This window comes from Vanacampus margaritifer, chromosome 18 (genome assembly GCF_051991255.1).
Source record: "Vanacampus margaritifer isolate UIUO_Vmar chromosome 18, RoL_Vmar_1.0, whole genome shotgun sequence".
NCBI lineage: Eukaryota > Metazoa > Chordata > Actinopteri > Syngnathiformes > Syngnathidae > Vanacampus > Vanacampus margaritifer.
The window spans coordinates 10954466-10971557 of record NC_135449.1 but is presented as its reverse complement, the minus strand read 5'-3'; the positions used below and the strand labels follow the sequence as shown (position 1 = coordinate 10971557).

The 17092-nt window shown below is 38.3% G+C and overlaps 1 protein-coding gene across 4 annotated transcripts in view; it reads left to right on the top strand.

Moving 5' to 3' along the window:
- vstm4b (V-set and transmembrane domain containing 4b) overlaps positions 1-17092 on the top strand; it is a 331487-nt gene that overhangs the window by 188405 nt on the left and 125990 nt on the right. The gene's annotated exons all lie outside the window — the stretch shown is intronic.

Sequence of the window (17092 nt, the reverse complement as noted above, 5' to 3'; positions counted from 1 at the left end):
ATTTTAAATTATATATATTTTTTTATATAATTCATTGATTGTTCCATACCTGACCTATTGCATTGAAGTGTGGGGGGATTCTGGCAAAACCTACACCGAGCCCATCTTTCTTCTACAGAAACGTGCTATTCATGTCGTTTTCGGATGTGGATACAGAGACCACACTAATCTATTATTTATGCAACTAAAAAGTTTTGAAGAATTGATGGTGTTTAACCGAAGAGGAAACAGACATTTTTTTTGTCCAAACCCAAAAATTGAACAAAACAACTCAAGGTGTCAGTTTGTGGAGCAATTTGGATTGTAAAACAAAATCATCCCACTCTATCTGTATTTTTAAAAACTTTATAATATCTAATATAGGTCATGCTGTTGAATTGTTTTTTAGAATTGTTACATTGAAAGCGTCTTGACCGCTTGCTTTCATTCTTTTTTTTTGTGTTGATCATGGCCATGTATAACGAGTTTTACTTCCTTGTGTCCCCTTTCATTTCTTTTTTTATAGAGTGGAAAAAATAACATTTTAATTTGAATTAGTGTGTCCATACTTACCAGAAATGCCAAACTCTGGCTCTGGTTGGTGGCCCGGTGGGTGGTGGGTGGTGTCTGGTCGGTGCTGGATTTCACTTTCCTTTCTTTTCTTTGGTCCTTCCTCGGGTCTCCTGACGGCCTCACGACTCTGGCTGGAAGTGTTCGGTTTAGGTGAACGGTATGGGATTTTTTTTTAATAGGTTTTAGGTGAACTAATGAATACACACTCACACGCACGTACACATACTCACCCACATAAAAATTAAAAAAATAAAAAAAAATAAAAAAAAGAGAGAGCAATGATGATGACATGTCAAATCAGTAAAATTACTGAATGAACAATGCTGAGCTCTCCAGGAAAAACAAAAATATAATAAAAAAAATAAAATAAAAAAAAAGTACGTAAAAGTAAAAAAGTAGTAGCAAACTTTCATTCAAATATTCCTTCTTTACCCGGTCTGCCAAACCACAAGCTGAAAAAGCCTTCACAGCCTCCAAGAAGCTCGAGGTGTGGTACCACGATAAATCATAGCTGATCCAGCAATGTGTCGTACCCTTAACCGTATGATATAACGATATGGACGCATATCACACTGCTCCAAAACTCCACCCAAGAAAGTGATATCACATCATATACCTAAACCAGACATGCGGTCGAACCCAGGCAGGCCGGCAGCTTTATGTGCAAGCAAAACCACCCATGACATCTTCATAGCTTGGATCCAAAGACTTATTGGATTAACACTGGTTATGCACTCACTTGCGGCACTTGGACATTTTCTGTCAAAGAAAGTCCAAATCATTCAAAGTAATCTATAAAAGAGGTTTATTTTGACAAACTGCTCAACACGATATCCTCATGCCTTGCAGACAATCTGATCATTTGATACTGTGAAATGAACTTTTCCAGAGAGGCGTTTGGCAACCGGGCCGCATATTATTTGGGGCGAAGACAGTGGACTCGACTTGTTCGATGGCAACTGTCTGGCAGTTTTATTTAGTGCAGTGTTACGAGATATCCAAAGCGTTTCTGGATCTGGTGTGGCTCGTGTCAGAGCTCTGTTATGATCCAATAAAATATGAAGGAACACAAAATCTGGATCTGATCAAAATCACTTTGAGAGATGACGTTTCTCCGACACATCCAAGAACTTAGTTGCAGAATAACTGTGATCTGTAATACATCATTTTTTTATTTAGAGTATAGTATTATTTTACTGTGTACAGTAAATGGAGATTTAATTCCCAAATGTCTATATGCAGTATATTATAGAGTGGCGTGCATTATATGAAAGACAGATGAAAAGCCAGAATTCCAACATTGAACAAAAGAAAAGATTTAATGCTTGAAGCATATTTTTACGGAAGTGTGGAACTGCCAATGTGGAAATGCAAATACGTTTGAACTTGCTCGCAAATACGTTTAAATGTACTAGTAGGTTAAATGGTAAAAACTTAGTATTTCCCCATAATGTAATGTGTGTGTATATATATATATATACTTGTGTGTATATACTGTATATGTGTTATTATTAGGGGCGTGAATTGCCTAGTACCTAGCGATTCAATTCGTATCAGGATTCATAGGTCACGATTCGATTCGATTCGATACGATTAATCCCGATACAAATCTATAAATTGATTATTGCGATTAAAAAAACAAAACAATTTTTACTCAAATTTAGAAAATACTAATCAGTAAACTTGTACATGTACACTGTAAGATTTGTATGAAAATCTATTTATTTGAAAATTCAGGTTTATAACTGAGCCACTGCATTTAGCAAACAGGCTGCAGTCTGCTTCATGTTTGAACAGCACTGAAATAAAATATGTTGTTGTAATTGTTCCATTAATATAACATTCTTCCATGCTTAATGTGTGAATCCTAACCCTAAGTAAGACATTTTGTTGAATATTCCCATAAAAATTGATGCTTAAAAATCGATTCGGCCGCATATTGAATCGGTTCGAGAATTGCGCGCTGCAATATCGCGATATATTTCCAAAACGATTTTTTCTAACACCCCTAGTTATTATGTCTGAAAACCAAGATGTCTGTTCAGGATTTTTTCACATAATGCCACTGGATATGCAAATGCACAAGAAAGTACCTGTACCATTATAGAAAAAAAATGCATTTAGCCTACAAGTACATTCAAATGTATTTGCAAATACGTTTGAATGTATTTAAATACATTATTTGTCAGTCAAAAATGTTTACTCCACATTGGCTGTTTCTCACTACTTCCGTGTATTTTCATACTATGCAACTTTCCTAAAATAGTTTTTAAAAAAAATCGACATTTTGTGTGAAAAATCATATTTGACTTTGCAAATAGTCTGGTTCAAACTTGCTAAATATTATAACAGACATGAAGTCGTGGTTGCCAAGCTTATGATTTAGATACCCAACTAGCAAAGACCCATAAAAAGTGACAGTGATGTCAACTTCACTTGCCCATTTGACAGAGATTGTCAAGCGTCTGCTGAAGAGATTTAACAAATAAATCTATAAATAATAAAATGGAATCTGAGCAGTTGTCAATATTTTCTCAATCTTTGACCTGATTCTGCCTCGCTGAGGTGGACTTCATCTGAAGGGAAGAGAAGAGAATCCCGCAAATGTTTGCCAAGAGACCAACAGACACGGACAGCGCGGTCCTATTAATGGACCGTGACGGCTGGCTTGAAAGTATCTGTTTTGCACCAAAGGGAAAATATGAATATTGTTCTTGACAACGCTATTTTAAGTGCAAATTATCTAATCCCTCTGGTGTGTTTTTTTCCAGAAACTCTTAAATCCGTGTTTGGCAGAAATATCTAACAGATGCCGAAAGAGCTATTTAGCCTTAATATCTCTCAATATGCAAAACTTTCCAAATTCTACAGGAGTTTTAGTTGGCAGGTGTCGGTAACTATATTTTTGGAGAATATTTCCATACTTAGCAACGACCTACCTGTTCCTGCAGCCATTTTGTTTCAGTGGCATTGTGAGTACTCGAGCATGCGACCATGACTAAAAAATCGGTTGCTTGGTACAATAAATGGTAACTCGCTCCAGCGTATGATACTTAATACTAAACTAGTTACACTGTTATAAATAAATGTAATTTTGAAATGTCACTGTAATTCTCTATTCATCATTTGAATTCTACATTAGCGCAACGCTGTCTTTTGTGTCCTTTGTCAGTTTGACAAACAGGACATTTGGCTCAATGCGCTTGGTTTTCCCCAGGCTGCACTTAACACCAGTCATTGCTGACAGCCAGATATACTGATCCACCGCCTCTTCTGGTCCATGCATCGGGGTCCCCAAGCAGCAGCCTTTAAGCTTTAGAGGGTGATTAATGGGAGGAGAAAGTGTGGATAGACGGATGAGCAAGGTGGAAGCATGAGAGTCAAAATTTGGTGTGACCGAGACTGAAGGGATGTTTTGAAGTGCTTTGGCGCTGTGGTCGGTGTAGTAGAAAAAACAAAAGGATGCATGTTCCAATTCTTTATTTTTATGACTTTTCTAAGAAGTTGAATTTGAGTGTAAGAACAATAGACCGGCGGCCAACCAATTGTACAATGTTGAAAATTGATCCCGTGGCAGTTTTTATGCAAGTCAGCTATGGCCATTGTTAAAGTCAACCTGGTCAACAACAGCCAACAAGCAGATTCAGATGACTTTATTTGATTCCTAAGAAGGGAATTCCCCCAGTCACAATAATGACCAAAGCGAGGGCGACAGAACGGGTCACCTTTCAGCGCACCGAGTTTCTTAGATGAAATAAAAGAAAACCGTAAGATTTTTTTTCCCATTGTATGCCATGTACATCGGTTGAGTGTGCAGCTCACCAATAGGTGCTAAAACAAGATAAAACATGTCTTAAATTCACTACTCTGTTCTAGTCTTCCATTTTACAGTACTGTTTTGTGGACTTATTGATCAGGCATAAGCATGCCAGACTTCTTTGACCAGTTGCTAAAATGTGAGAGAGTAGATGTCAGATATTTTAGAACCACTTAAAATGCAGAAATCCATTATCTGACCACACATTTTGATGCCCAAAATCCATTGTGACCAACTAGGGGAGAGCTGGCTAAGTGTAAGCTGAGAGTCAAAGTACAGCAGACAGTTAGATTGTATATAAACTTAAGCATGTCGGTGTAGTGGAAAGGGTGGGAGTTCTCCATTTGAGGGTACCCGAGGGGCGACGTTGCAAAGCAGCCCCACAAGCGTCAACAAACCTCAATGCTTCCAGCAGCTGTTCTTCATGTTTGGCTTCTGGGAAACTCATTTTGCCGACCGCCATTAGCTTTCCTCCCCTATCGCGGGTAAAACACATCGGAGCGGTGGCGAAGTGGGCAATCAGATAGGAATGATGTGGTCCATTCCAGTACTGCTTCTCCCCTCCCACCCTGCTCCTAATCTGAAGACTCTGAAGACTTTGTACTCCAAAGATAACATCGGTGTTAACCTAGAGCAGGGGTGCTCAAGTCCGGTCCTCGAGAGCCCACCATCCAGCCTGTTTTCCGTGTTTCCCTCCTGAAGCACAGCTGAATCTAATGACCAGCTAATCAGCAAGCTTTGCAGAAGCCTGATAACGATCCTGATCATGAACCAGGTGTGTTAGTGGAGAGAAACATGCAAAACAGGCTGGACGCACTGTGCTATTTTCACCATAGAGACCGAATAACCGGTAATGCCGGGTGTTTTGTTTCACCTGTTACTTTGTTACCTTCTGCCAATCTGACATTATTATGTTGTTTGTTGCATTTGACGCTTGGAGACAAACTTGACCTCAAATCAAAATCTCTTTATTTATTCCTCATAACCATTGATCTCTTTAACACCTTTTGAAACGTAACTCTTGCGAAACTGAATTTGTAGATGGATATGCTGAATGCTGATTTAAAAAAAAAAAAAATGCAGCAATGTGAAAAGAACAATGAATGTTAATGCGCTTGGGATAACAGGGGAAATTCAAAACTTTAGCAAAACAGAGCTGCGAAAACACCATTACCAGTAAGCCTTGCCTCAAGAGGAACAAAGCAAAAACATACATAAAGTCAGTTGAAAAGAACAATCATGAATCAGTCTGCAACTGCTCGAACCTAAGTGGTGTCTATCCACATTGTCAACAAACTCCATTGTGGTATACGAAATGAAGCAGGCCCTTCTCCTCCACAACTTACACAACAGAGCACAATATGTCCAAATATTAACAACTACAATAAACCTCTTATCTATCATTTTAAGATGGCCTCTTTGTGTATATGAGCTATGAGCTATATGAACCACACCACTAATTATGCCTCCCGGACTTGAAGTGATGAATGTGAATTATGGCCTTTAATATACGCTTAGTCCGTCAAATTTTTAAAGTTTCCACAATTAGATATGCCTGATTCGTCTGGCTGGAAGTGTTCGGTTTAGGTGAACGGTATGGGATTTTTTTAATAGGTTTTAGGTGAACTAATGAATACACACACACTCACACGCACGCACATACACAAACTTATCCACATACAAAAAAAAAAGAGAGAGCAATGATGATGACATGTCAAATCTGTAAAATTACCGAATTAACAATACTGAGCTCTCCAGAAAATTTTAAATAAATAAATAAAAAAGATATTCGTCAACAAAATGGGTGTCCGTCATTGATTGAATAACGGTCCATCCATCAATATTGACGTAATTCCCATCCCTGGAGATTTCTAAATTCCTCTCTAGCCATTGCAACTGATTATCCACACTGCTAATCAATGACAACTTCATTATACTCAAAAGTCAAAATCAATAATAATAAGCACTCGTAAGTATGACTGATTACATAACCATGGTTGGAAATATGTGTAGACAGCAAGGAATAGCGATGCCAAGCACAGAGCAGCATAATCACAGTGTTAGTGTTAGTTGGAAACATACATTGATGATGAACAGAATTGCAGCATTATGGCTAACATGGATCAGTAGAACATGAGCATCTTTTCTCCAGTGTCTCTGCCATGCGCTATGGCACCGTTAGCAATAACATGTCATCAAACTGCTTCCTCTGAGATTATTGTTCTTTCCGTGGTAGGCATGTTCTTCGTCTGCAGCAGATATGACTCATAACTCATCCGCGGGGCTAATAAGGGCATGTCATGGCATAAGGCTACAGATACATTGAATTAAACTTTCCCAGACGCATACACTCATAGCTAAACATTGAGACCAATTAAGCCTTTGGATTACATGTCAGAAAGCATGACTTTGCAACCCTCGTGCCCGGTGCTGCTGCCGGTTGACCCGACGGTAGCGCTGGTTAAGCCTCCTCATGATTTCCCTGTCAAGTAATGTGAGTCAGGCCGTGACTAAACAGCGAGACTAAGCTGCCCTCGTACATCTACGGCACAACGGCCAGCAAGTAAGGGTAGTAGACCCGCCCACTCTCTGTCCTCTATACACAACAATCAACTATTTACATTCAGATGGAAAGACGGAGGGTGAGGTCGTTTTGTTCCTTTTCTAACGCTTGACATGAACCTGGAAGCGTTTGGAGCCTTCGAGGCCAAATGTCTGGTGGGGGCTGGCCAGTCCTCAAGGAACCCAGCACTGGGAATGGGCCGGTGCCAAAAGGGCTGCATGTCTGGCCTGTGTGGCTCCAATTCAACAGAAGCATATATTATGATTTCATATGAATTAGGTTCCACAAGCTGATATGTTTAGACAGGCATAATATGCTCAGAATGTTGACCAAAATCACCAGTGCAGTGTGTATATTAATCAATGGGAATTAAATACTGATGTTGAATGACCAAACCTTATGTACAATGACAAAAATCCCTTTGGTTAAGGTAAGTTAAGTTTCCTGCTAACAGACCACAAAACAACACACATTGATATTGAAGAATTTAAAGTTATTTAAAAAGCAGTACCTTTTTGGAATTACTAAAAGACCGTATTATTGAAATTGATCATTTTTAATCTGGACATAAAAGCATTTATACTAGCTTCACTTCTTTTAGCAACATATTCAATATCGGTGCCGCATAACAGCTGAATGCTGCTTCACCATGTTTGCTTTGAAACCTGGGCTCCGCTAATTGACCTGAGTTTACAGATCCGAGAGCCCTACAGGGTTTATATTCAATTATCCATCCATCCATATATATATATATTTTCTTAACCGCTTACTCCTCACAAGGGTCACGGGGGCGCTGGAGCCTACCCCAGCTGGCTGCGGGCAGTAGGCGGGGTACACCCTGAACTGGTTGCCAGCCAATCCAGGGCACACACAGACAAACAACCATTCACACTCACAATCAGCCAGCAGGTGGCAGCAGAGTATAAGAGATGAAACAGGGCCATGTTGCAAAAAACTCTTTTCCTCACTGTTTTCAACAGGTTTGTGAATAATGATGAAACTTAGCTATATTCAATTAGCATAGCCTTACTATAAATGTGTTTATATATATATATATATATATATTGCCATGGTCCCAAAAACACATTTATAGTTTAGAGCATATAGAAGGCTTTGATGCAGCCTCTGACCTGAAGAGGTCGCTTAGAGCAATGGTAGTTATTACAAAAAAATGGCCAGCAGGTGGCAGCAGAGTATAAGAGATGAACCGGCGCTATGTTGCAAAAAGCTCTTTTCCACAGTGTTTTCAACAGGTTTGTGAATAATGATGAAACTTAGCTATATTTTAATGCTCATTGCTGCAAAACGGAAACAGATACAAATATAAGCGTGCATATTCTGTGGGCTTTGCAAAATCAGTCAAAATCCAGTAAAACACACAATGTTTCAATGTATTTGTACATGTTAAGACTTATAGAAGAACTTGAAAGTACATTTGTATTCAAGTTGATTTTGCAAACAATTATGGGCGCACTTATCGATTATCGACATCGGCACTTTCTAAATTATTGGTTTATCGGTATCGGTTGAAAATAGTATCATCGTGCATCCCTACTTCTTGTGGCTGTTAACTAGATGAGAGTGAACCAGTAGTGCGTCTTGTGGTTCCCACCAAGTACTGCTCTTCTGCAAATTGCTTCAATTTTCCCAGAAAACAAATATGTAGCTAGGTGGTCTGAGTGAGAAACAGTTAAAGTGACACTCTAGAAATGGTCCTCTATGAACGTTAATTCAAATGTGGCGTTAATGTAATTGTGGGGTACTTCATGGGAAGAACTGTACTTGTTCAAACTGCTTTGAGTCATGTTTTTCATAGACTCTGTCTTTCCTCGCACATGACACTGGCGCGTTTCATTTTAAGACCTTTAAGACTGTACTTGTGTGTTTGTTTGTTGTTTCCAATGGCCACACTGCCAGCTACATGACAAGACAGAGCAAGAACAGCCAGGCCAACCAACCAGACATGATGAGGAATTAAGCAGTATAACCGCACTAAGCCAGCCAATCAGAAGGAGACTAATGGGAACACATGGACGTGGTATTTAGCTGTCACAGGGCAGGCAGCCGCCGATGAAGATGCGACCACGCTGCGGTACGGCAGTCTGTGATTATGTTGTGTCGCCAGAGGAAAATCAAAGCGCTGATTATGCTCTGCAGCTCGTTGCGGACAAGCGCTCTGAGTCTCGGTGGTCAGAGTTGACTGACACTGCAATGACATCGGAGAGAATTAACAGTTTCACGACATGACTTTATGTTTTGCGCCATCCCGCTGATCATCAGGGCTCCCGTTCCACTGTGGGAATCCCTCAAAACGTTGACAATATAGTGCAGTGAACCTCCAATATGTTTATACTCTCATTTTTATAACCCACTCTCAGACATATGCATTGTTGACTGTTCTTTTTCTTCTTCTTTTTTAACTCATTCACTCCCAGCCATTTTCACTAAAGTAACCCCCTTCTCTCTATAAAACATGGAATCTACCAAAAGAAAGCTTAGAGTCTCTTCTTTTATCCGGGGAAAAAAAAGTATATTTCTATTTCAGTTTTGCAGCAATTAGTATTAGAATATATCTAAGTTTCATCATTATTCACAAATCTGTTTAAAACAGTGTGTAGAAGAGCTTTTTGCAACACGGCCCTGGTTGATCGTTTATACTCTGCTGCCACCTGCTGGCCGTTTTAACGGCCATTGCTTCAAGCATTCTCTTCAGTTCAGACGCTGCATCAAAGCCTTCTGTATGCTCTAGCATTCAAAAAATTTAGTTTTTAAAACAACGTATAAATACGTCTTTAGGAGCATGATAATATTTGAAATAGAACGTATTCATAAATTTTTGCAAAGCAAATGAGCTGTGTTATAGCAAGTTACGTTATATTATCTTTTCTTTACCTAACGTGTTGAAATCTCATAATTAATGTACCATACTTTAATCATTTTTATAACCTGAAGACTGGTTGGTGCAAGTTAAAAGAGTGGGGTAAGTCTCTATAGCGGGAAGACGGTTACAGCAGACAGCAAAGTTCAAGTCGAATGAATTTATCATTTCAAAAGTGTCCATATTGGTCCACACTAAATATAGTTAAAACAACACTTTTGAAAGTCTGATTATTTTTTTTACACTGAGATAGGGTTGAAACAACTCTGATGGTAGAAATTTAACACTAGTCAACACTCATCAGTGTTGATTTTACTCTTAAGTGTAGCAAGTACTATTTGTCGTTTGTCGACAGGTGCGAAGGCGGAGATTAATTACATCTCTGCAGAGTTAATCTAACATTAGTTGATCAACTCTGTAAAATAACAGCATTTAATCATGTTAAAATTACACTTCAGGAGTTGAACTTTAACTTTGAAATTTTAACAGTACAATTTTTGCTACGTAGCTCTGCTATATGAAAGTCATATGATAGTGATAGCAAATTGTTTTGCTTGTGTACGGCAATGTTTAACCGGTTAATGAACATTATATTAAAATTGTATGCAATCAATCAATAAAGCCCATCTATAGGCAGTGTATCAAGGACGTTGCCGTTACTTTGTTGTTGATGCCATCCTAACATGAACTGTGTTTGGAAACTTGGATCCTGGACCGGAGGGAAGAACCATCTTAGGTTAGCGTAGCACTCAAGTTAGCTAGCTAGCTAGTAGTACGACAGACACAATGGTTGGGCGACATGGATGGATTTAAAACTTAAAACTGGGATCTGCCATTGGCCAGTGTAGGGGAAAGGGATCCTGGATGTTAAAGTCAATTATTTTAAACTAAAAAAGAAAACCTTTTAGTGTAAATACAAAAATGTGTTTCAAATTGTTATAGTATGACTCGAAAACACCATTTCCCAATTATATTGCTTCATCCAGTTGCAACCTAATTGACCGAAGGACATCAGAAAATAAATGTTTTACATCACTATGTCATGAGTATTGCTCATGTAAACATTTCCAATTGGATTGTCATAGCAGTAAGGTGAATCAAAGCTTAAGTCAATATATCACTCTTATCCAAAGATCATAACATATCCAAAACAGGGGATAGTTTATTTCTCTATAATGTCAAATGTAATGAGTTTATTTGAATGACACTGTCTGTTTTTGTGAGTCATTTCTATTTTTAATAGGAAAAACAATCAAACAATATAAAAAACAAATTAGCTAAATGCTCCCCTTAAAAAATAGATCACACAAATAAAATCAACATGTGATCTAATTTAATGGGATTTAATATTAAATGACATCCTCTAAGTGTGACTAATGTGCTTCAAACCAAAGCGTCAGGGCAACAACTACATGGAGTTTGAGAGCGGAATAACATTGAGGTACGATTGCTAATTCTTTCCTTCACCGCTTGAACACACTAAAGGACTTTGTGCATATGAACATAACAGCCATCTGCTGTAAATGTGTGTCAAATCAGACAGGGGAAAAATATCAAATGCAGTTTCTGCCAAGTTACAAGGAGAAACGGTTTCTCAGACAGAACATGATAAATGTGTTAAGTGCTCAGCGAGGACCTGCTTGAACATTTTTATGATACCCCTATGCTTAAAAATTGTGCACTTTCATCTGTGGCTGATACATGAATATGCATGAATATATTTTTTTTAGATGAAGTTAAATCTGTGTATTTCCCCGAACCCTCCGAGCAGTTGCTTTCACTGACCATCCTTCAAGCGTAATCTCTCGTGACCCATCCACAGCTGGCAAACAGCCCGTCACTGCCAACCTTTAACCCCTTACCCGACATGGCAGCCATCTCTACCAATTATCTGCAATTGGTCAGTTATTTTCTTAGGCCACCGAAATTGCCATGCCGTCAAAAGTAAGCAGGCGATAAAATGTAAACGCTTCCATTTGCACATCAGAGAGCCGCGCGCCCTCCCACATATGGGCAAAACACACACATTTTCTTAAATTAATTAATCTGAAGCAGCTGTATTCGGAATCAAATCTATATACTTGAACGTTCTGAATATGAAACTGTGGCCTTCTTACAAAAAGTTCAGTCGTCTAATTGAATCCATGTACACACTTTCCATGATCAGGTCCAGATTTGTGACCCTTTCCAAACAATACATATCCCCCCCCCCCAATACGAGAGAGATTTAGCGTTGCTATGAAACGGCGATTCTCCCGAGCGAGGGAAAAACTGAGACGGGCCGAATGGAAGAAGCGCGAATGGAGACGTTAATAGTTGGGGTTTGGGTGACTTAGCTTTGACAGCGGTGATTACTGTAGTTGGTAAAACAACAGCGCTTACAGGAAACTGCTGACTCTCATCCAGGACGGATCAAGTGAGATTGACATCGGGCATCGGCCGTGAGAGCGAGCACTGCCATGACACTGTCACTTCCAAAATAAATAAGGTTCACAATTGATCCGGAGAGTGATTTACTGCTCCGGGACATTGTGAACATGATGACGTTTCCACTCTTGTGGAAAGCTAAGTGCTACAAGTGCCCATGTTACTTGGTCATTGATTTGCTGAGGAACCCGCTTATGAAATGTCACCTCCAAAAGTCCTTGCGTAGGAAAAGTGGATGCCAATTCTCATATTTAGCAGAATACATTTCTGATAAATGATTAATTGGAAGATTATTTAAAAAAAAAAAATCTTATGGATAAAATAGCTACTTTTTTGGTTACAACAATAAAGATATGAATTACTGACAGATCATTTTATTTATAAAATACCTTGAAGCACTTTAGTATTTGCTTAAATTTACAACAGAGAGAAAAAATGGCAGATTTTCTCAGATTGTAATTCAATGGTGTAAAAATCAAGAACCAGGGGCCAGATTCGGCCTGCCATATATTTTTCTGCGGCCCGCTTAATATTTCTTGACTAAAATATCAAATTTTCAAACTGTCTTCTCTTTTATTAACATTCATATATTGCAAGCATTATTTTTTTGTAATTTCTCGTATTTAAAATTAAATTATATAATATTGTTTTTTGTTTGTTTTTGTTTTTACTGGCGTCTGATTTCAGAACTAGTAGTTACCCATAATTTTTGGGGTGTTTACATTACAGTTTACTTTAACTAAATTGGTGAACATACATTTATATGGATTCAGTCATAACGACCCTCCAAGGGAAAACATAATTACAGGCCTGTTATGTCTTATTGTGTAAAAATAAATCAATTGGCCCAAAAAACACTTTTTTTTTTTTAAATTATTGCAAAGAGCCAACATCGTATAAATAAAAAAGAGCTAATATCAGACGATTAATTAGCCGGGCCTTAAAATTGATATTACTGAAGATGAATGAAAAATACTGGATATGATCAGAATAATTGACTAATCTCAACAAAAGAAGTAGCAATAATTGGGCTAAATAGAGCTTTTGTTTACTAATTAATGACAACCTGCTTCATCAGTCATCATTTAAAAAAAAAAAAGGATTCAACACTCGGCTGATTATTCTTTTGTGTGGAAATACGGTCATTAAATGTCAAATGAAGACAAAAAAAGATGTTGTTAAGCCACTTCTAACCAACATTTTGGAATTATGCATGGCAAAAAAAGCTATCTCAGCATTTATTTTGCAGCGCACGTGTACCTGTGTACGTGCGACAGAGTGGGAGTGCTGTTAGTTTAATTCTCGTCTGTGCTTACGTTGGGACGGAACTCCTCGTTGCTCCGTTTTTTTGCTCTTTTCACAACAACCTACATTCCGCCTTGTTTGTGTTTTTGCTGACGAGGTGCAGCCTCTGACGCACATGTAAATCAGGTCTACATGTCTCCATTAGGGCCCAAATGGAGGGCAAACCAAGTCGGATCAGACTCCCAGTTGTTTTTCCATTTGAAACCAGCGGGGCACATCCAAGCTCAAGTGATGTCACCAACCCTGTTACAAACTTTTTTTTCAATGTCAGCCTCTGCAAACACAGCAATTTGCTGGGTGATTGACAGAGCCATGATGTAATCCGCACCTCTAATATTTGCTTGTATTTAGTCGAATATTATCTGCCAACATGTTGTCATTTATTTACTAATACGCCATTGCCACACTAAACCCCAGGGTCACTTTTCCATCAAACTGTTCTCATGATATTTGACTGACATGAGAGCTTTATTTAGTTGTGTTTTCTTCCTCCAAGAAAGAACTAGAGCTGCATATACGCCCTAAGGCCAAACAATCTTAAACAAGACTTACTTGCCGAAGAAAAAGATATTGGGGTCATGCTGTTCCACTCCTGTCCCATAGGTGGCAGTTGAAGATGCTCCAGTATTCACTCATTGGCCCCAGTGCAAGGAGAAGAATGCAAAATTCAGTTGATTCACCCTGTGCCATCCCTCTTAGATTAGCAGATGACAACAAATAAACTACGCAAGCGTGAAACTGTCAATGTGGAGTAAACATTTTTGACTGGCAAATACGTTCAAACGCACTTGCCAATACGTTCAAACGTACTTGTAGGCTAAATGCTAAAAACTTTCATTTTTTTCCCATAATGCCTTTGGGTATTGACTTTAAACATTTAGCCTATATTATACCAATATATTAGGAAATGAAGTAGCCCCCCCCCCCCCCAATAATTTCAGGGGGTATGCACATGCGCACCTGTGGCTTTATGGGACAAAATGGACAAAAAGTTTGTAGCATTTAGCCTAAAAGTACGTTTAAACGTACTTGCAAATATGTTCAAATATACTCGTAGGCTAAATGCTAAAAACGTTAAAATTTTTCCCATAAGGCCTTGGGGTATTGACTTTGAGCATTTAGCCTACATTATCAAATCAAACTTTATTTATATAGCAATATGTTAGGAAATTAAGTAAACGCTGCTTATTCGTATTTTTTGTGATTTATTTATTTGTTTCCCATAATTTCACAGGGTATGTGCACGCGCAAGTCAATACCCCATGGCTTTATGGGACAAAGATTTTATAGCATTTAGCCTAAAAGTACGTGTGAACGTACTTGAAAATATGTTTAAATGTACAGTTCTTGCAAATACGTATATAGGTACGTATTTACGTACATACCGGTAAGTATGTTTTCAAATACTTTCGAACGTATTAAATACGTTGATAGCAAAATGCCACAACATGGTGGCCTACTTTTGTCCCTAATGATCCTGAATTGTTTCATACAAATATTTAATGTAGTTATGACTTCAACAATACTTTAGTGTAGACTTGTCTAAGAATTTAGGTTACGTCACAACGGAACTCTGCCATAATCCGAGAACTCCATGTACAACCTCAAAACCTTTTTCATAATAACCTGACTTTTAATGAGAAGAATAGCATAGTCTAATCAAGTGGTTTAATATATTAGCAAACAAACCCAGCCAGATCTTATATTAGCACAAAACTTGTTGTTATAATGCTAATTGTTTAAGGCTAATTTCTACTGATTCATAAATTCTACCTTACTGTGGCTTTAAGTAGGAAACTAGACAAAAACGAGGGGGGGAAAAAAAGGAACTTTTATTGCCATGCCTCGTCAGGTCGCTGACTCAGGCCGGGGCGCCGCGCCGTGTGCCAGGCGCCAATCACGCTCGTGTACCACTTGAAGTTGCGAGTCTATGCCACCCTGGCTTTTCTCTCGGGCCTCACCGCTAGACAGGAATAAAAACAAGGGATATGGAGGACGACGAAAAGAAATGAATACCCTCCACGGCATGTGACGGCTCTCAGACATTTGGCAGGGTGAAAAAAAACGTGAATAGTCACTCCAGAAAAGAAAAAAAAAGGTCTGTTCTTGTCAATAAATCAAGGCTCTAAAAAGTTTTGTCATGCTTTCCTCCCCGCCTCAAACAAATGAGGCGTATCGGAGAGAAAAATGATTCAGTCCAAACAAGGTCTCGGGGAATCAGCTCACAAATCAAAGCATACAAAATAATACCTGCGCTGCAAGCGTACAGTAGGAGACATACACACACGTACGTATCCACGTTTAGCTACATGCTCTCGAATGTCAACGCACGCACATCGATGCAGAGGTTGTAAGCACGTCTTGGCTCAATAGCAGCAGAGTCCAACAAATTGCTACGGTCTGTGCAAACAAGAACAATACACACACCACTTGCGATACTTCATTGCTTTATTCCGAGACGGTAACCCTGACAACACATTCAAAAAATATGACCTGCCATCTCTGATACTATATTGACATCATATAAATCTTGTATCCAGTCGAAAGCATTGAACTATAAAACTATAAAGAAACTTTCCTTGATTACTAAAAATAAACTATCGAGGCAGAAAAAGTCCAACTCATTTGTCATCGCGTGATGCATCATATTTGACCAGCCTTTTATGGTTTTTGGCTCTTGTGTCGCTATATTATATTTTTGAATCTATAAAACAAGTTTCAGCCATGTGCATACGTAATGAGCTGACTAAAGGTTTCAAGAAGTGGTTTTGCAGTGTATGTTTTCAATGACATTCATTTCATTTTACACGTATGTGACGCCACTTCAAGTTCAGGATAACTTGATTATGTACCGTGCATGTCCTGGTTTCACCTTCATTCCAAGTTATTTTCTCATTTATCATTCATACACGTACACTTGTTTAAGTATTCCTTTTAAGGTGAACATTTAATCATTAAATGTGTCAGTTTTAAAGGACATAAGCAACACTTCGAAATAGTTGAGTCAGAAATTTCGTCAATAATGGACCGACTCAACTTCCGAGTTAATAAACCTCCCAAAAAAATTCAATTGACATTAATAACCCACAAAGCAACCCATTTTTGGGGGGTTGTTTTGTGGGTGTTTCATTTGACACAACTTTTTGGGTTAGTTGAATAACCCAATTGAAATTGTTCAGTTATTGAACCCAAAAGGTTAGGTCGATTGAAATGAATAATCCAATTGAATTGTGTCAAAAATGAACCAACCCAGCTTTTGGAGTTATTTAACCCAAAAAGTTGGTTCAATTCAAATAACTCACAAAGCAATCCAATTTTTGGGTTGTTTTGGGGATTATTTATTTAACCCAACATTTTGGGTTAATTGAATAACTTAATTGAATTGTGTCAAAAATGAACTTTTTCAGTTATGTAACCCAAAAGGTTAGGTCAATTTAAATTAATAACCCAATTCAATTGGGTCAAAAATTAACCAATCCAACTCTTTTGAGTTATTTACCCCAAAAAGATGGGTCAATTCAAATAACTCACAAAGCAATCCACTTTTTTG